The sequence below is a fragment of the Lagopus leucura genome, unplaced genomic scaffold, assembly GCF_019238085.1.
Source record: "Lagopus leucura isolate 7727_CA_CO unplaced genomic scaffold, USGS_WTPT01 Super-Scaffold_100157, whole genome shotgun sequence".
Classification (NCBI taxonomy): domain Eukaryota; kingdom Metazoa; phylum Chordata; class Aves; order Galliformes; family Phasianidae; genus Lagopus; species Lagopus leucura.
Window position 1 is genome coordinate 41554880 of NW_024962334.1, and position 22403 is coordinate 41577282.

General features: G+C 41.2%; 1 long non-coding RNA gene across 1 annotated transcript in view; it reads right to left on the reverse strand.

The window, feature by feature from the left end:
• Positions 1–885, reverse strand: part of LOC122189186 — a 3379-nt gene extending 2494 nt beyond the window's left edge. Inside the window, exons 1-2 of the long non-coding RNA XR_006181734.1 lie at positions 844–885; positions 572–655 (exon numbers count right to left, since the gene is read on the reverse strand). This is a non-coding gene — a long non-coding RNA (uncharacterized LOC122189186). The remainder of the gene's footprint in view (positions 1–571; positions 656–843) is intronic.
• Positions 886–22403: the final 21518 nt, after the last annotated feature.

Consider the following 22403-nt stretch of genomic DNA (forward strand, 5'->3'; position numbering starts at 1 on the left):
TTTCTCACTGATGCCGAAAGGTCTTCAGAAAAACTTTTACTATTCTCCAAAGACACTTTCAAGTACTGTTTTAGAAACAAGGAGAGCTTTAAAACAGTTGAAATCAGCAATACATTAAAACATCATTCCTAAATAAACTGAATTGCTATGATGTTCACGAAACAAATCCTACTCTTCTGTCAAACAGATGTCACTAACACTATCTAACTACAAAACACTGAAAGAACATTGATTTACTTTTTATCATTGGGGGATACTAAACAATTTTTCATTACTCTCTGGAAAAGTTAAGATGTCCTCAAGTCACAGACAAGACTCTGGTTACTGTGGCCCAGCCAGCAATCTGTGCCATCAAAACATCAGAACCACAAAATCATAAATCTTGGAGAAGTCCACTAAGTCATCGACTCCACCCATCAGCCCACTCCCGCCATGCCCACACCCCCAGGATCAGTGACTCCACACCCTGGGGCAGCTTGTTCCAATACCTCACCACTCTTTCAGAAAATAAATGTTTCCTAATACCCAACCTGAACCTCCCCTGGTGCTACTTGAGACTATTACCTCTTACCTTTTGTGGTAGAGAACACCGGTGCAGTGCCAAGCCTCCAATGACTCCATTTGTGTCCATCTATAGATCTGTAAGGAGTAAAATCTGTACACAGATGATGGGAAGACAGTTGGGTGACAAAGGGTAAAACATCTATCTATTGTATAAGCAGCAAGTATACAGATGTGTAATTGACAAATATGGAGAGAAGTTAGGCTGGTCTTTAGAGAACATATAACTAGAAAGATTATCACATTAGAAAAGGATAATCAGAAACAAACAGAAAAGCTTACCTGTATCTCAGGCTTATAGAGAAAAACTCCAAGAGGAGCAATCTCTAGAGAGAGATCCTTCCTCAATGGCAGTCAGCCCTTAAATGGGATCTAGGAGAGGTGCAGCCAGGCTCCACCCCTGCTGGTCACACAGCTGAATTGCCTTCACCTGTGCTTCCACAGCCGACTCAGTGCTTGCTTCAGGTGATCAATCAGAGGTTCAGGCCCTGATTCAATAGTTCCCATACACCTATCATTATTTAAAATGCTATTCAATTAAATAATCTCACTGCTCTTACTTTTGATATTAATAGCAATTAACATTCTTTCACATAAAGTTTGTGAATAATGGTTCTGTGTCAAGGTGGAGGCTGGTAACAAGTGTTCCTCAGGAGCTGGTCTTGGGACCAGAGCTCTTCAACATCTTCATCAGTGACAGACGATGGCATCGAGTGCATCCTCATCAAGTCTGCAGATGACACCAAGCTGAGCGGTGCAGTCGATACATTGGAAGGAAGGAAAGCCACCCAGACGGAACTGGATGGATGCCCCATCCCTAGAGAGCTTCAAGGCCAGGCTGGATGTGGCTCTAGGCAGCCTGGTCTGGTGCTTGGTGACCCTGCACATAGCAGGGGAGTTGAAACTAGGTGATCACTGTGGTCCTTTTCAACCCAGGCCATTCAATGATTCTATGACTCTTTGATTCTATGATTTACTTACATCCTCAAGAGGCAGAAAATAAATAATAAAATAATCTAAATTCCATCTTGTCTGGGCAGGGATATAGCACAAACCTCTCCACCTCTTTCCTTCCTCATTCTCCCCCAGCCCCATCAATACATCTTAGCATTGTGTCAAGATATCCAGGTTACTGAATCTTAGATAAACTGCCTGACAGATATTGTTCCCAGTGGATTTGGGGCCCATTAATAGGCCAAATGATCTGCAATTAACCTGCTCAAAAGTCTTGACTGGAGATGGTGAAGGGGCAGTGAGGGGAAGAAAGAAAATATTTAAGGTAATTCTGAAGTGTTTTTTTTTTTTTCTGTAAAAAGGGTATATTTTTCTATGCAGGTAGAATGTCTTTAGCATAGCTGGTACTGACCTTTTGTCCACGCTCCGAATTCTTGGATAAAGTGACAAATAGTTCCATGAGCCTGAAATGAAACAGTTCTACCATGCACAAATGCACATACACAACTTCTGTGATCCTGCAGGTGTACCTATGCTTATGTGCACATCATTCACGTTTCTAAACAAAAGAAACCAAACCTGTGTGATGCCAGTACCTGAATACATTGTGAAACTCAGATGTTACCTCTGTGTTTTATCTTCTCTATAGTCTTTTACTCTCATGCATTATTTTAATCCTGTTACAACTTTTTACTCACATCACTTAATTGCTCATAAGCATGTAACTATTATGAGTATTTTCTCTTTGTGTTTTTTTTTTAAATGCCTCAATTATTCTCTGGCAATGTTCTACTTTAATGGATTAATGTATTTACCTGCCATTTTATCACTACCCTCTTTTTCAGTTCATGTAATTTGGCAACTTTTCTCCTCACATCTGTAAAAATTCTATCATTAAGTCATTTTTCAGCTTTTTAATTTGTTCCTGCTACTATTTCATTCTAAACAGTATTAAATTAACAAAATAAATCCTATACTCATCCTCTTGTCTCTTCCATGCCAAAATGCTCCTGCTTACCAATGTCTTTTGTAGCAGAGCTGTTTGCTTTCAACTAAAATATTGAATGGCCCAGTGAAAGAGAGAGGCAGAGCAAGAGAGAGAACAACCTTATTGTCCAGTGGTTGGATCATGTCTTTGAATCAACCAGAGCAAAATGGGAGCCTTTAAAATCTCCTGCCAGGCAGGTGTCCTGGCTACCAGGCAGTCAGCCATACTGGGATCATCCTCAGAAAAAGGCACTTCTCAGTGGAAGTTGGGTTTAAGGCACATGTTTCTCATGAAAAGCCTTAGTCAGACAGCACAGCAAAAGTGTTTCCTTGAAAACCTCCTGTTCAGCTGTGGTTACCATGGATAAGGAAGTAAATCTTTCATATATATAAAATCATACAGATTGTCCAGCTCTCCTTTCACTTTGCATAGCACATTTTTAACACCTGTGCTGCTATCATAAAGAGTCAGCTCCAGCTATTAAAGACATGCTAAACTTTAATGTCATTCACTATGCTGAAATTTTCTGATCTCTAATTGCTAATGTCATTCTTCCACAGTCTCACATTCACCTCCAGACACATCAGCAATGGATAGCTGATTCTCTAACCCCTCAGCAACCATTCAGTACCTTTACTAGTTTAGAATTCCTTACCAAAAAGATTTGGAAATGTCCTTACAAAAATAGCTTACTGGTGGCTTCTTCTACGTCGGGTCCTGAAGTTTTGTTACAGCTCCACAATATCCCTTGCTTCAAGAATGGAGCTGCATTTTTTCCAGCCTTTCTAGCAATTTTCTCAAGTGAAGCACACCCTTCAGGATTTCTTTTTCCACAGTTCAGAAAGCATGAAAACAGCAGAATAAAACCTGCTTCATATGGCTGCCAGACCAAAGCATGGATGCTTATTTTATGACACAGACTGTTAAAAACTTTGGCACTAAGAAATGTCTTGAGAAAAAGATTGTGAACCAGCAAGTAACCTGCATGTGTCATAACACATTACTTCCACTGTAGTTCCGTTATTCATCTGACTTACATGCAGACTCAAGTCTTACCGTTTTTACTCATGTCAGTTACTAAACTCATTCTGCCTAATCCTGCTGACTTCAATCTCTGCTCCTGAAACCTTAAGGAAGGTCTGTGTGTCTTCCTTATTTGCATCCTGCCCCATAAAGCCATAAAACACAACCAGGCTGGGAGCTCTTCAGGCTCGTTGCTCCTGAGAACTGCTACCTGAGTTATTTCCAAATGCCCCATTCACCCACCAATTGACTGTTCACTCTTTCCTTGAAGCATTACTCTTCTCTTTTCCAACCTTGTTTACTCAAGGATTTCTTTCTGGCTTTGATGAGTGTCCTTTCTCTCTTGATTCTTCACCCTGTTTCACATGGATTTGAACAAATGTTATCTTTTTGCTAATCCCCTGCTCAAAGCGATGATGAGAATTTTGATTTCCTTTTAAAATCCTCAAAGCATCTGATCATAAATTTATAGGAGCTATGCAAATCGCTTGTTGCAGAGCTGCAGCGTCTTCCAATAACACCACTGCTGTTTTGTGTTTTGAGGAACAACTTGTTCTCTCAGCGTGTCTGCCATTTGCTCCTTTCTTACCTTCAGTTGTTTTGCAGTTCTCTGCTAATTCAGATGACCTTTCTCCTTGTTTCTACTACTAGCTTTTAAAGCCAGATGGTTTGCAAGACCCATGAGAATATACTAATTTATGTTTCTGCATTTCCATGTCTCATCTTGCTCCCCACCTCCACTCCTCCCCTTTTCCTTTTTTTTTTTTTTCTTCTTTCTATACTTTCAGTGCTCAGATTTCTTTCAGAATTGTTGGAATTGATTTTCTGAGTTAATGAACACTTGACTGAAAAGGACCTGTTGTGTTCAAGAAACCACTCCTCTCCAAGATGAAAGCAACCATCTAAAAGACCTCCATCACAGAAATGCTTTGAAATCCTTTTGCAAATCTTGTGCCAGCAAACAGCAACCAGTGTCCATATATTTCTTTGACATTTTTGTTTCTGAATCAAATGTTGTTTACATACATGTAAACTGTTTACAGCCGGTTTGCCAGCCTTAACCACCCAGGAAGAGAGGCAACTTTGCACTAGGCTTAGAAACCAGGACTCTTCTCCATCTCATGCTTATAAGTGAGTTTTTCCCAGGGCAAAACTGAGAATTACAGAAGTCTGCAACTGTCCATCAGAGAACCAGGAGACATAAGCATCCTGTATGGCCCCTGCAGACCTCCCCACAGCCCCCTGCCTGAAGCCAAGGGCAAAGCTCCCACTTGGCCACCAGACCTGGCCTGACCACCTCACAGCACGTATCAGAGGTCCCAGTGCAGTGATTGGATGCCTGAGCCAAGCCCAGAAGCCACTTTTGTGGCTTTTGTGGCTGCAGGAAGCCCTCCAGCCATCCCATAGTGTTTCAGGGTTGCTTTGTTTTGTGGGGTTTCATTATTTAATTTTCTGATCTATGGCAAAGATCACTTAATGTATTACAAATTTAACTCTTTTCAAATATTTTGAATGTGAGTCTGCCATGACTATGACTGAAGTCAAGGAGGAGGAAGTTTTTCAGGAGTATAATTAGAGCCACTTACCTCAAAGATGAACATCAGGAGAATCTGAACTCCAGCTGCAATAGAAGAATTTGAATCGGAGTTGTGCAGCCTGGAGAAGAGAAGGCTCTGGAGAGACCTGAAAGCAGCCTTCCAATATCTAAAGAGGGGCTATTAGAAAGAAGGGGACAGACTTTTTAGCAGTCTGTTGTGATAGGACAAGGAGAAATGTTTTCAAACTAAAAGAGGGGAGATTCAGTTTGGATATAAGGAAGAAGTTATTTACTAATAAGGTGTACCATAGTAAGGTACCAGTGAAACACTGGCACAGGTTGCCAAGAGAGGTGGTGGATGCTCCATCCCTGGAGACCTTCAAGGTCAGGGTGGACAGGGCTCTGAGCACCTGATGGAACTGTAGATGTCCTTAAGACAGGGAAATTGGCTAGCTGACCTTTAAGGGTCCCTTCTAACTCAAACAATTCTATGACTCTATGAATTAAGTATATAGAGAGGGTGACTGAAAGGCCTGGGACCTTGCCATCATTCACAGCATCATGAAGATGGTTGTCCTGGTCAGACACACAGCTTCTCCTCCCAGATGGCACAGCCCCTGTGCTATTTCAGCTTGGTGACTGCAACTGCTACATTAAAGCCTTGATATACGAGAATCCGCAAGAGAAGAGGCAGCCAGTGGGTTTGTGTTGAGCCTTATTTACCTGGCCTTCAGGCTGCTGGGTCCCGCTCCTGCAGAGTGAGGTGGGAACAGGAGGTAGAGGATGCGCAGGTCTCTCAGGTGGCCATGGGTTTGACCAGCTGAAGGTTAATAAAATGCTTCATCACAATGATTATTTTTCCATGGAAAAAATGAAGCTAAATAAATGACTACCTGAAGGAACGGTATGGAGCTGTCAGGGGAGGGGCAGCTGGGGTGAGGGAAAGGCTGTGCCCCAGAGCGGTGGGCATGGAATTGGCTGCCCAAGGCAGCGGGCACAGCCCCAAAGCTGGAGCTCACAGAGCATTGGGGCACCGCTCTGACACAGGGACACAGGACTGGGTTTGGGTGCTGCTATGTGGAGCCGGGGTTGGACTTGATGATCCCTGTGGGCCCCTTCCGATTTGGGCTATTCCCTGATTCAGTTTCACTACAGAGGAGGCCGCAGGGAGAATCCACCCCTCCAACGCATTTATAAGGACAAAACTTTGACACGGGCTACACTGTCTTCCCTGAAGGTGTTTGAAGCAAACGCATTTAATAACCCCCTCCCCGTTCTCAGCCATCTTAAGAGGCTCCGAGCGGGCAAAACCGCCCACCACCCCGTTCCCCTTCAGGGCAGCCCCGGAGCCCGTCCCGCACCGCGGCGCCCCCGGGCGGGGAGCGCAGAGGCGGGAGTCGAGCGGGAAGCGCTGCCTCCGCCGGGCGGAGCGGGTCGGGCCGGGGCGGGGCCGGCTCGGGGGCGGGCGGGCGGCGCCGGTCGCTGTCCTGGGTGTTGAATCCTCTGCGGCTGCCGCTCACCGGAGCCGGGGAAGCAAAGGGAGAGCGGGAGGCATGGAGTGAGGGCCGGCGGCGGCGGGCGGGGAGCGGAACGGCCGCCTGCGATGGGCCAGGCATGATGGGGGCGCTCAGCTCCGTCCTCGCGCTGCTGCTGCTGCCGCCGCTGTTGCAGGTCCTCGCCGCCGCCCCGCGCGGACAGCCGCTCTCCTCCGCCGGAGCCGCCGCCGAGGCGCGGATCGGTGAGTGGGGCGTGGGGCGGGCGGGGAGCGGGGCCGCGCCGTCCCCTGGTTTCCCGCGCCGCTGCCCGGCGGTATCATCCCGCCCTGGAGGCGGCCCGGCAGGCCCCCGGCGGCCGCGCCCGCACGGCGCTTCGCCGCTCGCTGGGGTGCCGCGTCCTGCCTGCCGCCCCTCCCGCCCGGCCCTGGCCCTGGCCCTGGCCCTCGCGCCGCTCCCGCCAGAGCCGCCCCGCAGCCGGCCTCGAGCCGCAACGCGGTGGAAGCTGCACCGAGGCGCTGCGAGGAGGCGGGCTGACCGAGGCACCTCGCCCCGACAACTCGCCCTGAGGCTTCTGAAGTCAAGGAGCCGCAGTGGGCGCAGGGTCACCGCGAAACGCTTCCACTCTCGTCCCAGATTAGTGGTTTCAGCCCTCGTGTTTGGAAACCACAGGAGATTCCCTAGGCCACAGCCCACAGGTGCAGCCCAGCACCTGCAGCTCCTTCCCCGGAGATGGAGACCACCTGGCTGAGGCTGGGGGAGGTGCCCGAAAATCCCCATCAGCAGCTTTCTCTTGTGGAGACCATCACAGTTTGAGCCCTTCCTCTTTTAGAGGATACCTTCTGGGATAAACACCCCGTGAGAACCTCCCCACTGACGCACGGGGGCCCTAAAACAAGCTCAGTGCCATTAGGGTCAGCGTTGTTCTCCTGTGCAGCCCTCTCAGTGCACAGAGCTACCACAGCTGCACTCCAGAGCTGTCTCCAATGGCACGCAGGCAGCTCTCACTTCACTTTGCAGTATCTTTCAGAAACTCACCTTACACCAAGAAGGTTGTAACTTGTTTTTGTCCCAGTTAAACAGCTACCTAGGGCCATTGTGGAGATCACAGAGTGAAAGCTATGCTGTCTCTAAGAAATTTTTTTTTTTTTTTTTTTTTTTTTTTAAGACGAAAAATAAAATGACTTTCAGTAACAAAGGAAGCCACTTAAAAAGTGTTCTTGCATATGCTCTGCTTATTAGGGAGATATTAAAATTGGTTGACCTTTTTTATTTTAATGAGTCTTTGGTCAAGTGGCAGTGATAATGTGCAGTTGATGGATCTCATGAGGTAGTGATGCAAGGTTTAGAGGAGACACATTTTGGGATGGATCTATCCCTCCCTTCTCTCTCCTGGTTGCTATAGATATAGACTGTTTCTCTCAATCTTCTAGGGTAAAAGCTTGCATAGATACTGAAAGTAAAAGCTGCAATTTGTGTGTTTGCTAAGAATGCCATGGGTTATGCACTATGCTTTCAGACAAGCTAGAATTTGATTCTCTCTCCTTAAACATAAACTTCAAATCGATCTGGGTCATGAAATATTTTTCAATGTGTTGTAGCTACAAAACAATGTTTGTGTGTTTGTCATTTCCCCGTAGCTTCCCTGAGTTTCTGCCTCAGGGCTGTCCTTATGTGGCAGGGAATGGGGCAGAGCAGGCTTCATGTGCATGGGGAGCTGGTGGTCCAGGAGGTTCTGAGACACTGCAGTAACACTGAAACAAATGGAACCATTCTGCTTCTGCTGTCAGAGAAATAACTGACACCCCAGAGGTCTGTTTTGAAAGAAGGAGAGGGGTTTATTGTGCTTGACAAGATGCAGAAGAACATCTGTGTTGTTGAAACTGAAACAGGTTTAGCTGCTCCTTCTTTCGTAATTCCTTGATTTTTTTAAATTTTTTTTTTTACTGACAAGTATGACAAACCTCGAGATCGAAATATCTATTACAATAGATTTCATGCAGTTTTAGACTATGGTTTGTTAGGCAGAAGTAGAAGATGGAAATGCAATACTACAAGGTGTCTGAGTCTGAGGATTATTTGTGCTTATAGGTGGAAGATACCCATTTGGCTTCTTCTTGTGCACAGCCCCATTTTCTTTAACTGAAGATTAAACACAGATGCATTATACTGCCTCTATAATACGTGCTGGGAAATGCCTTAAAAGCCATGCAATTATATAAATGGTTTTTTATTAATTTGTTTCTATTAAGTGTTTCAGAAGGTTATTCTAAAAGCTGTTTCAGAGGTAGAACATCATGATGTTTTTAGGATGTTTTCATCCAATTTCATTCTTTTTGCCTTTTTTCCCCTCAACTTTTGTCTCTGCTTCCCGTTCTATTAGGCATCCTGAAACGGTGACCTGTTTTGTCATGTACTTAACAAACTTCTTTAAGAAATTGGAAATTTTAAAGTTACAGTTCAATAAAATAATGGATCTTTGGATTTGTTCTTCTGTCTGTGTAGTTTATGGGGCTTTGTAGGATATTTCTGTGGGAAGGTGTTTTTATAAGATGGCATTATCAATGAGCACACTGTCTTCTGCTTCTAAGAAAAAAGCAGTCTGAGTACATTAGTGTTCATAGAATCACCAAGGTTGGAAAAGACCTCCAAGATCATCCAATTCATTGATCTTTGATGAAATGGTGGGGCTGGGCATTTAATGTTCCAAATTAATCTTGATTTATTTATAGGACACAGTCTACTTGAGAATATGGAATTTTTAAAAGTGTTTTACAAAGTAATCACCAGTAAACAATACATCCTGATGTACAGGATAGAGGAGTTGGACTCAATGATCCTTGTGGGTCCTTTCCAGCTCAGGGTATCCTGTGATTCTGTGTTTGCTGAATTCATCAGATTTTGGTTATTCTGCTCTTGTAATGGTGGTGGTTCAGATTTTTTTTCCAATAAGTAATTTTCTTATTAGCAAACAATCATGCCGAGGAAGCAGTTAAACTTGAAATGTCTTCCGAAAGACATTAAGCACTTACTTCAGTAAAAATCCTGTCTCCACCAATTAAAAAATTTCCTGCAGATGTTCAGCCTTCTAAATAGATGCTTCCATTTTATTTCAGTATTTGGTTTTCTTATTAGATATGTTGTGTGAGATAGAGAACAAAATTGAGCATTGCTTATCACGTTATTTTATTAGTCCTAAAATAACAATATTTTAGAGCAGAAGTTGTTCTGATATGGCATTGGTGAAGAGAATCAGAGTGAGCATGCTGCACTGCCTTCACATTGACCTCTAATGTGTAAAACGATGCTTATCACCTTCAGTGTCTACAGTAGAACTTGGCAATTTAAATTGATGCTTTGTGCTGCTCATAATCTTGTGCGTTTTTTTTTCCTTTCAGTCTGCATTTTCTTCTTATAACACGCAGTGGAAATTTCTGGAAGCAGTTCCATGCGCTAAGAAGTTCCTTCAGAGTTGTACTATAATCATCAAATGCAAAATTTCTGCAAGTTGAATGCTTGTGGGTTTAATTTTTAATTGACTAAAAGTTGGCCAAATATCAGCTTATAAACATGCAAATTCTTCTGAACACATAGCTGTGTGTGTTTTACATTTCATTGGTGTTTAAATGGGACTGACTGCACTCAAGGACTTTTAAGTAGCATTGCATGTACACTGCAGGACTTTCACAAAGTATAGTGCATGTGTTTGACAGCTGAAAAAAACCAATTTTGGCATGGGTTAAGGATTTCATGGGATTAAAGCGGAACAGAAGCGCGAGATTAGAGGAGCACGGATTTCATTTACCGTAGGAGGAAACAATTTCTTCAGTGTGAATTCTTAAATTAGAAGAGAATGAAATGAGTAGCAGGGCAGATGAAAAGAATACAAAACCTTTGGCTTTTCAGCCAGTGCTTCAAATACAATGCAAAGGATGTTATGAAAGAGACCTTTAGGAACAGCACAAAAGTGCATTTCAGTTTTGTTCTTGTAGGGTGGATGTTACCATAACAAAATTTATGTGGCTACTGCTCTCAGCCATTGCTATCAGCTGCCTTGGAGAGCCATGACTGAGCCTGGGCTGAAATGCTGCTTCCTGCAGTAACTCTGAGCTGAGCTGAAGCTCACTGAAGTCAATGTCAACCTTCCCATTGACTTCAGCAGCATTCAGATCAGAATTCTGGTTGAGGCTTGCAGCAGACTGGCTGAGAAAGCAGAGGAATTGCAGTGTTGCCATCTGTTCAGTAGATAACAGTTGTCTGACTTTCCAGTTACGTTCATTTGGAACTCCTCTTAGGCACTGAGATATTTTGATATCACATTGATTAATATAATTATTAGAGATTCTCTGTGATTTATGATATAATGGCAGCAAACTCATCAACACAATCATGCAAATAAGACAGTGCTGTGTACTCATAATGGGAAGAATGCAATGTAGGAAGACATATGCTTCCTTTTGTTAAAGGTATTAGCTTGTTTTCTAGAACATCATTCTTGAAATGTTTCTAAGTAAGCAGTTATGTCAGAAAGCAATAATTATGTATCACTTGATATCAAGGCATGTGTGTCTGTTAGTTCCATGGAAGTAAATGTCACAACATGCACTCATGGTTTTGGCATCCTGTCATGGCTGTTCTACACAATCCTCCTCAATTTGAAATAGATTATCTATATCTTCTTTTATTATCTCCTAACTTGGCTTTGTTGGCAGGTTCAAATGCACGAGAAGTGAATTATTTTTTTGTTGGTAAGAGGAAATCATTGTGGGGTATTCTGAAGATTGTTCATAGAGTGGGATTCTCAGGGAGAACCTTTATTAGGTTAACTGGCTGAGAGAAAACCAAAATCAAAAAACCTTTGGACAAGGTTTTTTGTTTTACACCTGAGCATACCTCAACATTTTCTGTATTGTATGGTGAAATAAAAGAGAATATTTCTGTTTATTTATTTTTGTATGAAGAAATCGAGGCTAGTCCCAAAGACTTCATCATATTCCACCAACATCATCATGTCATCAGCCAGATGGAAGGGAAGCAGAGGTCCCGTGCACTGGTCAGAATTGCATTGGCTAGAAAGAGAGTTTAGGAATAGAAGATCACATTTAGGTGATTACCGTTGGATGTATATATCCACATCCATATGAATTCCTTCCTGTAGAAGCCCAGAAGCAGTAAATATTCCAGCTTTCTCAAAACAATAGGTATTTTGGGCTCATTCCACTTATAATATAGCCTAAAATTTAGATAAATCTCTGAAGTTATTCTTACAAGATCAGTATATGTATAAGTAATGTAAAATGATTGCAAGAGGAGGTCATGAGTGGATGTTAGTCTGTTGTGTATAATCTATAAATATCTGATGGTTGGGTGAGGTTACTCATTCTCGTAGAAGACAGTCAAATGCAGCAGCAAAACAGAGTTGCTCAATGGACATGATGGGGGCGTGAGAAAATGAGGCAAGGTGACAGGAAGAAAAAAGTAGAAATATCAATTCATTCATTTAGATCAATGAATAGCCACAGAGCAGTCAGGGAATGTGTGCAGACTATGAGAAAGTGATTTGGGGATAGAACAAAAGGACGTATGTCTCCAAATTTGAAGGCTGGGATTCATCTAAGTAAGTGTAATTATTTGAGCTAATCACTCTAGGCACCTTTTAACCTAGTTTTAAATTTCAATTCATCCTACCTGAATGTACAGACCTATCATAGATCGGGTAAAGATCTCCCAGAATGCAGCTATTTCCTGCCACGTAGTATTCTGCTGTGTAAGTTTGCCAGGCTAGGGTGACCACCTGGCTGTAAACATCTGTATGGTAACCATTGTGTCGTAGCAATTCAAATATCAGATGCTCAGGTTAAACCTGAGGAAACGTAAGTGCATTTGGAGGATGATTTACCTGTTTGTCTTGCTACATGAAGGAGAAATAATGAAGCAGGTTGAGCTAAAGGTGGTCTGGTGTTCACCTACTATCTTACTTCAGAATCACAGGCATGGCTTTGAAACATCTTCCCAGCCAGCTGCTTAGGAAGGTCCTGTGATAGGCAGGCAGGTTAGGGGCTGAAACAATTGACGTAGCTGAAGGATATCAATAGTCCTAGAAAATAAATTTACTCGAAGTAGTCACCTTTGGTAACTGCAGAAAGAAAGGGGCAGGCTGGGGTGAGCAAGTGAAGGGAAAAAAAGCAGGTAAATAAGCAGGTAAGGTGCTGGATAAATGGTAGGGGGAGTCTGGTGTTGGGATTGCTGAAGGAAGGGACCCTGAGAGAGTTCCTTGCTTTGGATAGCCAGGAGAAAGTATGCAGGGCATGGAGGTTAATGTGTCTGTGGGATTAGTGTTTTCTTGTGCGAGTTTTAGGGGTTTTACTTTGAGGGAGGTGAGAGGGCTCTATTTTTATCTCAATTTCATGGTGTCAATACACCACAGCCTCCCCAGTGACCCATTCAGAACAGCTGTGCTCATCAAAAACTTTGGGAACTTTTCTCTAAAAAGATTAGTGAGGCTTAGTGTTACAGAGTATTTCTTTTGACAAGGAATTTTTAAGTAAAGTAGCTTAGGAAAGAACTACATCCTCGTGTTTCTTCTGTAATTTCTTTCAGTGAAACATACTTGACAAATGCTACACAGTTTGCTGATGTACAGTCTCTCTTATTGCATGTGTATTATACGTCAAACTAATAGCTTGATAAGAAAAGCTATCTTAATGTGTAAAAATCAGTAACTAGAAGTTATATGGAAATATATATGGAAGTACAGCTGGTTGTAGTGGGTGTAAGGTCTTTTCTTTCAAACCTGTCTTAACAGCATGCAATGATGGTTACATAAGCTTGAAATCATAGCCAACGAGCACAAAGTAAAACAGAAAGATGTAAGGCCTCCTAAAATGTGATGTACTTCTAGATGCCCTCATAGAAAACAGTGCAAGTGAGGCTGAAAACACATTACATAATGAACATGCGAACTTCAACAAAAGACAGAAACATTCAGATTCATGCAAAAAAACATTTTAACCTTCCTCCCCATTCATCTTTGATCTCTCATGCTTTAACCCCAATAAAATCTAAAAATTAACTTCCAAAAATCAATCTTGGATGCTGAAAAACTGATAGATGCTTTGGAATTTTGGCACACGAAAGTATTCGGCTCTCACTATTCTGTAGCAGATAATTATCTGTCTGTCTCTTGCTGTCCTACAAGGACTAAAGTTGTTCCTCCTTATTAATATTCTGCTCTGCAGCAGAAGGGCTATATTTTCCATAAAACTTTCTTAGCTGCTTAATGCAATTCAGTTAAACTCCGTGCAGTTGGTTCTGCCAATTTGTTACTTTACTTGGAAGGTAAAGGTCTCATCCTTAGGGCCAGCGAAGAATTCTGTTTCAAGAAACTGTGTTTTTTCAGTTATTTTTCATCTATTTTCCAGCTGCAGCTTTGCAGAACAGAATATTTGGCAGTAAATCAGTTTATGGTATTCCTGTCAGGAATTGCTTGATCTTGCTTTTGCACAGGGCTTTGCTTCTGTGGGAACAGAAAAGGATACAGATCCCAGTCTTGCTCGCAAGTGGTATCAGTGCTGATACTAGAACCAGTATCCCTGAAACAGCCACAGGGAGTTGGCCTGGAGGTTGAATCACTTTGTGCTGATACTGCCACTGACTTCTCCACAGCATGACATTTGGACTTGTATCCTCACAAAAGACAGTCTCTTATTAACCTTTGACAGCAAGTATTTCTTAAGGTTCTATTTACTCTACAGATCTGAATTAAAGAAGTGGCATCAAATATTATAAACATTAATCAAAGGAGACAAAACACCATCAAAGAATGTGGATGTTAATTCTATTTTTAAAGAATATATGCCTTATGGTGTATTTATCTTCCAGAATGATTTGTTATAATTTTAATTTAGATTTTGGAATATTTTATATACTTCCAGCTTTATTTGATATCTGGTATGAGAGATGTTAGGCTACCAAACTTCAAATATCTATTACTCCTTTTCTAGATTTTAGCACAGCTCGCAGTCTGGAGTTATGTGATACCTTCCTTACACTGGGAAATTATCATACCCGGCTTTGTTACTTGTCTTCATGTCCTCTTAGCTAAGGAATGTTTCTTATTTCTGTGATATCTCTGTATGGAATACAGCATCTCCTTCTCCATCTTGTTGGAGAAGACTGCAGTCACCAGTGAGTATCCTACTTCTTACTGTGTCCTGAAAAAGGACATAAAGGAGGAAAGAGGGGAAGATGGGAATTATGGATCTCACACATTTATGGAAATAGCCAAATATTAATAACGACAAGATACCAAAGCAAACATCAAGCATTTATGTATTTGAACACATCTTGGAATTAGTGATACAGCTGACAGAGATAAATCCCCAAAATTCTTTAGTACAAAACTTTCCTTTTAGGTTTTTGATTTGGTGTGATGTATTTAAAGGAAATGCCTGGTTTGATTTCTTTTTTTTTGCCATAAATATGTTGGGTCAGATTCTGAAATTTTGTCTTTCTGTATCGACTGAAATTGCAAAGATTTTAACATCCTCTTGCTAGCACTACCTATCTGGAGGTTTATTTTGGTTAACTAGGTCAGCCCATAGTTACCATTTACCAACATGCTTATATGCAGGGAACGATTTCCAAGGAAAAATTACAGCAGTGAAGGTTGTTTCTTCAAAATAAATGCAACAATAATAAAAACAAGTTTTGAAGAGAAAACAGACACAACTGATGTGTGCTACCTGCTATTTTCCATCTTCAGAGCGATGGAAAAATAAACAAAAAAGGTCTTCTTAGGAAGCACTCACACTCATAGGCAGGATAAAATGTTTAATGCTGCAATCATTTCAAAAGCAGAATTGGAAGGCTGTTTTAGTACTGAGCGTGTTTGGTTTTATGCTACCCAGCAAGACAAAGATCGGCACTCGAGGACTTTTTTTTTTCCCCTGTCCATTTGCTTTTGTTTCTCTGAGTAACACCTGCTTTAAAGAGTTGATAATCTGAAAGTAAATAACTGAGAAGGGAGGAGGAAATGGGCACAGCACACGGGCTTGAGAATAAACAGCTGTTGAATGGCTGACATTTTAGAAAGCAAAGCGCACAGCTTTAACAAAGGATATGATCCTGCTTGAATGAAAGATCTGATCGCACTTGGTTGTTAATTTTTCCTAATTAAATAATTACTTAAGACAAATTTAGAACAACATTATCTTCTGGTTGTGGGACTACTTTTGTAGCGCAGCAGAGATGGAGAAGCCCTGAAATGGCTGGCTGTCCAGAGGCAGGCTGGCTGTGCAGATTGTTTCAGGGGCACAGTTGTGCTGCCTTCTCTGAACTTGCAGTTTAGGGAAGTTTATGTTGTGCAGTCCTAGTTGTAAATACAGGCAGAGAAACTAAATTACTGTTAATGTAGTCATACGTGTAAACAGGGAGTAGACCTCACCTAAGCCTCTTAGGTGTGGAGCTGCCAGAATCGGAACCTGGTGTATGTATGTTTGGCTACCTGATACTCCTTTAACAGGGTGGCCTTCTTTTCATTATCTTTCTTTTTAGCTACCCTATATTAGAGCCATACCAGCTTGCCTTCAGATGAAAGTTCATCACTACACAAGAGGATTCTGCTTCCAACAGAGTATAACCTTCACCCCTCCACAAAGAGCTTCACCTGCTCCTCTGAAGCTGTTTTGTGTCTGGTATAAAAGAGGACAGAGGTCAGTTTTAGCTTCAGTGCCTTCTGATCTTGCTGGTTTTAGTCCAGAGTTCCTGGATTTAAGGTCATTTAATGTATAGGATGTTTGAATAGAGCTTGCCTACAGCTGATCTTATAGAACATGATTAGCTCTATTTAAGACAGAAGATTAGCAAACACATTTTTGAACTTTTTCTTTCTGATCAATTTTCCATTGTCTCTTTAACAGTTTGGATTTACTTAGGAGCTCCCATGTTTTCTTGTGACTTGACAAAGATACTCCACTTAACTCTGATCAATTGAGAGATTTCTTCTTGCCAAAGGATGGGGTGTTGGTGGTGTGTTGGTGGTGTATCATCTGGCCTCTCTGAGCCTGCAGAATGGGGATTGTGGGTTATTTTATTAAGGATTGTCACCCTCTGGAAAACACAAAGTCTGTAGTTTGCCAGTCACGCCTAAGTCACTCCTTAACATTAAACAGTGTTTGTGTGTAAATTGATACAAAGCACGTTCTGCCTGATGCAGAGCTTGGGAAAACAACTATTACAGAAAGAGGTGCAGAAAAATGTCATGTAACGTTTCTATACCTGTAATTCTACTTTAACTTCAGTCAGATCAACATAATTATCAAATGCTTCATGCAATCTTTTGGTTTTTTTTTTTTCGGTCACCTTTCATCCTGCAAAACCAGCCCCAACTTGAGGTGAAGAATCTCCCTATTGTGGTTTTTGTGGAGTGAAGGCTCATTCAAAACTGGGATTTTTCCACCTTCCAGTCCCTCCAGCTCTTAGCAGCTGTGCTAACAGAGCTCTGTTTGACCAGCTTCACCATTGCCACATAACCTTTGGAAAGTCCTTCCTAGTTTGCAAAAATAAACCATGTACATATTTAGCAAATATGAATCTTCCTGAGTACACATTAAATACATAACTTTCTTTTAATATTCAGAAATTAATTATGCAAATGTGTATCAGTGAAAACAATGAACATTCACAGGGACCAGTAATAAAGAGCAAGAGAGTGTTAGGAATGAACAGCCTTTAAATGTGGCAAGCTATAAGTTAGCATAGAGTAATAATCTCTGTCCTGCTGGAGTCTGCACACATCTTTTTCCCACTCCTCAAAAATAAACAATCACTAAACTGGCAGCTGTATTGCAAAGAGGTTAATTTCATTATGTACTTTCCAACTCTTGTTCATTCCACCATATTTTACGTGATATTTATTCATAACCTATTTTTAGTCCCATTTCATTTGTGAATAATGCATCAGTGTTATGATGATAGTTTTTTTTTCACATCGTAAGTCACTAGAGAACTGTTTCTGAAATAGTTTGTTACCTAAAAACTGTGATTAAGTCTCTCCGATTGCCTGTGCAAATTCCTAAGCATATGCTTAACTATAGGTAAGTGCTGCTGTCACTTAGGAAATGGGACTGCTCACCCCTCTTGCTTTCACCATAGATCAGAGCAGTTTCCACTGTACCTTGAATTATTACAGAATTATGTCTTTTTTTCCTTTGGTAATTGAGAACTTTAATAACATCAACGTTTAACACACTAGTAGAATTTGCCATAAAAAACTTCATAATTCTGCCACCTGTGTACCTTTTTTAGGGTTACTTAAAGAATTGGTGGCATTTTCAAATGAGGTAATTAGAGCAGGGTTTTAAAATTGAAGATAAGAATTCTTCAGATTACTTTGAATCTGCTATTTGGAATGCCTTCCACAGTAACAATACTTTTTAAATTGACATAGCACACCACTTCACCATGAGTTAGAAGCTTTGATTTTCATTCCCCTCTGATGAGTAGGTACCTGGTGACATCTGGGGAGGGCTGTAAAAACCTTCATTTGAGAAGATGCAAATTAACTGAGCATTTCTCTGAAAGAGGATTGCTGCCAAAAGCTTACTGACTGATGCTTTACCACTGCATGAAAAATGGAATGGGTCGTTTCTCCTTTTCCAAAGGTGATCCCCACAATGCACACTGCCAGCTCTGCTTCCAAATAATGACTTTGTGGACCTTAAAGATTAGTGAGAGGACACCAGGTGTCATGTAGTTACAGAGCAAATAAATATAAAATCCTATGATAATCTCCAGATGAATGAATTTTGTATTCGCTCTGCAGTTTCTCAGTTCATATATTATCTATGTGTAGTTATTCTCCATATGCGAGAAGTTGGAAATAGCTTTTTGTTCTGCACCTCATCTCAGGAGGTGCAAAGTTAAATCTGCAAGTATATCTTTGCAAATGTAAGCATTTTTTTATGAAGATGATGTGTTGCTATACAATTAAAAATTATTAGGAGTTTTACTTTTGAGGCAATTGACAATTCTGTCCACTGAAGAGAGATCACTTTGTGGATATGGGGAAGAAAAGTAGGACAGACCACAGCAAATGAGAATTCATTATGGAAATAGCTAAAAACTTCAGTCACCTTTTCCACTGCTTTCTTACCTGTGCTGAATATAAACTTGATTGAGGAGTTTCCCTGTGCTTATTAGCTGGCGATTGGATGTAAAGTGCTTGTTAGGAGGATGATCCTCTAACAACAGCAAAGTGATACTGTTTAGATTGGATAAAAAGCGCCAGTGTCCTTATCAACTGAATCTTTTCCAGATTTCACAGTAAGAATTTTGTCAATGTTGAATATGGTATTTGTGGAATGAATTACCAAAAAATAGTGAAGTGGTGCAAAGAGTATAAGGACCATTTCAGATAACTCGTTTTTAAAAATCACATCTACAATAAAATTTCAACATTCCATTATCTGAGGCTTCAGGATGCTCTTAGACTGAACGTTTCTGTGCCTGCACTGAAGGACACATCTCTGTTGGTGGATCAGCTCTGCAGGCTGGATGAGGCCTGGTGGCTCTGAGACTGTCGGACAGTGGTGGCTGCAGGTGGGGCACACTGGTGTAAGCATCAGGGTGTATTGCCCCATTCTTACCTCTCTCCTTTTGTGATCTCCTAATGATCATTATCAGAGACCAGTCTGGCTTTCATCTGACATGCACTTTGTACAATTTGCTCCTGAGAAACTTCAGACTGCACTGAACTCAGTAAGCATGAATATCGCCCTGCATCATGCCTGTGTTCCCATATGGACCGATGGGCTTGAGGGACTCAGTCCTGGGGATATTTTAACTTGGGTCATAACAATCCTGAAGCAGACAAACATTCTAGATGCAGGTATACACAGACTCTTGTCAAAGCAAAAGCATTTGGTCACGGAAACTACGAATCAAAAATGATGTTGATATTTGCTCATTTGATCTTGAAACTCTGATGATGTTTTATAAGAAATAGAAGCAAATTGATTTTTTATTAGGAACTTTTAATACAGTGCTAAGTATTTCTTGTCAGTGTGGGCAGAAAATGCACTGCATTAAAGTGTTCCTGCTGCTTTCCCACAGCTGTGGAAAGTATATTCATTGGCAGGGGAAAAATCCCACAGCCTTGTATTATGCTTTGGATTCCAGTGCATGTGAGGAAGAGTGAATGGAAAGGTACGGCATTAAGACAGAAGACACATCTCACATATTGAGCTGGAGCTTCCTACTCACCTGAGCAATGCCACCACTCCAGCTTCCTAAGTGATGCTGAAGGCAGAAGTTTAAGACTTGCAGTTCTGTATGTTGACGTGTAAAAGCATTGAAATGACTTTATGGAGGCTTTTGAATGTAAGTAGATGTAAGTAGAATTCGTGTACACACTTCAGCTGGTTTATTTGCTCTTAGCATTAGAAAGGAATAGGACAAGGATTGGTGTTATTTCTTCTTTTAAAGACTATTTTTTTTCAATATTCAGTTACCCTTCTGTCTCATTTTGGAGCAATATTCCACTTCTTTTCTATAAAAATGTCTGCGATTGGTAGAATTGTGGTTTCTGCTTCCTGCAGAGAGGTTTTTTTAAAACTTTCAATTAGCTTAGCTTTTTTCTTAAATGAAGGTGAAAAATGAACCATAGTGCATGTCATCTGCGTATGAGGAAAGAGGAAATCAAGGTGCATTTAAAAAGCAAACAGCACTACAGCGCCCTCAGGAAATAGGTTATTGAATAAAGTGGAACCAGAGCGCAGCACGTGTTTGTTTTACTGATTTGTCACGGTCTTCCACTAGATGGGTGGATGAAGCATCCTTGACCAAACCCATCTTTTCATTATTTTGGATTATCTTCACAAATGAATAAAGTCTAAAAAAAAAAAAAAAAAAGGAAGGTAGCAAACAAAAGATGATAATATTAACAAGAAAGGCAATGCAGCTTCTGGAAGAGCCATTAGTACTTTGTAACCTGAAAAGCACTCAGTAGGTGTAACTTCTGAAGGCTTCTTTAAAGGATGAAAGTGGGAGATTTTTGACTAAAATACAGCATCTTGGTTCTTTGCTTTTAGAGCAAAGAGCGTACAATTTAAAACGGAATGGTTCCTTGAATTTTCTAGCTGCCAGAACCAGATTGTTTTGCTAAAAATACCCTTCTAAATATATATATTTATTGCTTTCTTTGAAATGAAGATAACACAAGGGAATAGATGCATTTAACTCTTCTCCAGAAATTACGACAGTGTCAGAAAGTGGCTGTTTTTCTCATTGTTGGCTGTTGTATATGGATTATTTGAGCAATGACTCTGAGATTTTTCATGAAGAGCAAGAGATTTCCAATTGCCCCAGCAGCATGGCTGTTACATAATGTACAGCTGCTATTTTTGAGCCTTTAGATGTGTGATCATTGGATTACAACTCTAAGTGCAGATACTGAAGCTATGTTTCATAGGAACCAGCAGAATGAGGGCAAGATGCTGGCACAGCTGCCCAGAGAGGTTGTGGGTGTTCCATCCCTGGAGGTGTTCAAGGCCAGGTTGGATGGGGCTCAGGGCAGGCTGGTTTAATGCCAGATCTGGAGGTTGGTGGCCCTGCCTGTGGCAAGGGGGTTGGAACTTGGTGATCCTTGGGGTCCCTTCCAACTCAGGCAGTTCTATGATTCTGTGAAGGGAGTAAATGATGTTTTGGGATGGTTTTGCCTCTCTCTTTTTGCTTTCATTCCTTAATTGCAAATGGGAGTGTTGCTTGGAGAGCTTTATATTTTATCTGTTCAACATTTGCAGTTTTTTTTTCTTATGGGAGTTTCTGCTATGTCAACACTTGAGTTTGCTTGATATCAGGACAAAAATGTAAAACAAAGATATTTTAATAGAATAAGGCATTAAAAATATTTCTCTTGGAGAAGGCAAGGTTTCATTTTAAAAGTACATTTTAAAAGTACATTTTCTAGGGTACCACGGAACCCTGAGTCAGATTGAGCTGCCAAGTTTGTCAGCCTGAGGGCAGAGAGAGAAAGTTTTGCTGCTCCTGATGCTAGAAGCTGTATCTTCAAATCCTTGTGTGGCTGTGATGGGCAGGATGGCAATGTCAGAGCTCATGCTGTGTGTCTGTGTGACCCAGGCTTGTCATAGGGCTGGGCATCCATCCTCAGCCCATCCATGCTGCTCTGTCACATCTTGGGAGGAGATGTGAAATACTTGGAATGCAAGTCTCATCACTCATATTTGCCTGTGTATAAGTGTGTAGATATCTGTCTTCTAAGGGGAATCTCAGCAAAAAGGGGCTCTGCTCTCCTTTTTTAATTTCTTTACTAGACTGGAAATCACACTTATTGGCAAAAACAGAGAAATAACAACATTTAACAAGATGTTTTTCAGCTTTTTAGTACTGTCTCAGACGTTAGATTATATTAGATTAAATATTTAAACTTTTGCATATTTGTTTTAGGCATCCTTTTGGAAAGAAATATTTCAGTCCTGTTTAATGCAGAAAACTCCTGCAGGGTAGTTAGTTATGGGATGTGGAATTCATCTTACCTATCTTCAGATGTCTGCAATTCAGGCAGTCACTCTGTGGCCCGTTTTAATGATTGAAGAGAACGAGGCAAGTAAAGGACATAATTGATCTGACTTATTTTATGTGTCTGCTTGGGGATGAGGTGAATGGCGCTCCAGGAATGTTTGGCTAAAACCTCACTAGCATTCCATCAACTGCAAAAGAGGCATGGTGTAGCAGAGGCTGTGTTAAAGGTGAAGAATTATAAATGCTCATCCAAACTTTCTCATATATCTCCATGATACTTTTTAACCTTTTTTTTTTTTTTTTTTTT